The following is a 2,023-nucleotide window of genomic DNA, read 5'->3' as shown; positions in this document are numbered from 1 at the left end:
AAAAAAAAAAACACACGACAAAACACATTAACCAATGTCGACTGAACCGTCCACACTGTCTCGACGACATAGATCCACCTCGTCGTCGCTCGACTATGTTTGGACATACCTTCGCATGTGTAAGTCACCACTGTTCTGATATACTCCACATTCCCCTGTATTACCGACCAATCTCTGCCCCATATTGTTCGAAATCCAGGGACTTTCATATAAAATCGTTCCCAGAAAAAAAAAGAGCCTATGTTAGTTAGTAGGAAAAGTAACATACGCCCTTCTTCCAGGGAACAATTCACTTGGGTCTTGGATCTACGCCACTACTTTCAGTGTTTAGTTTATGTTCTGGTTAGGGAGAATGGGGAGAGGGTTCATGTTTCAACGTACTTTGTTACGCACTGAGTACTTTTCTCTTATCTTCTGTTAGCATTTTTATACCATTAATTTTCCTTTCGAGAACAAGAGATTTTTTTTAAAAAAAAAAAAAAAAAAAAAAAAAGTTACCTACCTCTTGCTCGTCCCCCTTGAACCTACGCATTTTCTATTTTACTTTCAATTTCCAGATTTTTTTTTTCTCTCCTTAAAAATAAGTTTCTTATCTTCTATCCTGATATTTATTCTGTACTCATGTTTGTAAACTTTACAAGGCGGAATAATTTAATAGTTTAGTTGAAAATTGAATCGCCTTTTTTTTCCTACCAAATATTTACATACCTAGGTACAATTGTCAGACTCATCTAAACAAGGATGACGACAGTGGAACAGACAACGAAGGAGGAGGAAGAAGAAGAAAACGAAGAAGAACAAAAAAAAAGAAGTAGAAGAAGGAGAAGTAGAAGCAGAAGAAGACGACGAAGAAGAAGCAAAAGAAGAAGAAAGAGAGCTGAAGAAAATGTGGATACTTTGCTCGTAAAATCGCCACAATGGCCTCTACACTCGTCAACTTCAGAACGTGCATGCCACAATGGGCTCTGTAACATCAGATCGAGTATTCAAAAAGAAGAAGTGAATACAAACCCTGAGCTTTCGGTTTGAAAGCAGCCTTGACTTACTGAAAGCTTAATTTTATTTCACAATGACCCTTCTCACCCCTGAGAGATGAGACATCAAACATAAAGATAAGTGAAAGATAAACCAGGAAAGAAAAAGAGACAAGTAATAATTCTAATGTTATTAAATTTCTTTTGCTTTCTGTCTTCCTGTCTGGAGAGCAGTGCTGGAGATCTGTTTGAAGATTAGCATTAAAGTCTGTTTTGGGATGTTGTCAAAACTGAACAAAATATTACTTTTCTTTTCCCCTAAGGGATTTGATAGCGGGATCTGTAGCAACGGATGTGTTATCATCTCGAAATCTAAGAGAGAAGGTTTACAGGATAGGAGAAAAGCATGTCTGCCCCTTGCGATATTAGGTAAGTAAATGCGATGGCAACAAATTGGCGCTGTCGACTTCGAATCTGGAATTTGGTGGTTCGAGTTCAGGTCAAGACATAGTTTTTAGACTAGGAATTCGGAAGTTAGGTACATTTTCTCTTATGTTAGGAACAAGGAAGATACCTATATGTAGGCTTGCCAAACGTCCCGAATGGGCCGGGACAGTCCCGAATTTCAGGGGGTGTCCCGGGGTCCCGTTCAGTTTTTCATTTTGGGGCGTTTTGTCCCGAATTTCCGTTTTTGTCCCTTGAATTTTCTGAGAAATCATTATTTACGGAGATATTAACGATACAAAAGGAGAATTCGTCAATTTCCTACGTTACTATGAATCCCTATCCTCCTCTTTCTTTCTATCGCCGCACCGAATTTTCCTCCAAAAACAACACGAACAACAAAACAAGCAAACAACAACAACACACCAACAACCACAACAACAACAACAACAACAACAACAACAACAACAACAAAACTTCTCTCACCTGATCGCCTTATTTCCTCCTCCTCCTCCTCTTCCCCTCCATTAACAACAACACCAACTACCGAGCTCCCCCCCACAACAACAATTATAACACCAACTATAGAGGTAGTGGCCGAGCCC

Source organism: Diaphorina citri, unplaced genomic scaffold (assembly GCF_000475195.1).
Source record: "Diaphorina citri unplaced genomic scaffold, Diaci psyllid genome assembly version 1.1 scaffold1620, whole genome shotgun sequence".
NCBI lineage: Eukaryota > Metazoa > Arthropoda > Insecta > Hemiptera > Psyllidae > Diaphorina > Diaphorina citri.
Note: the sequence above shows the minus strand (reverse complement) of the source record.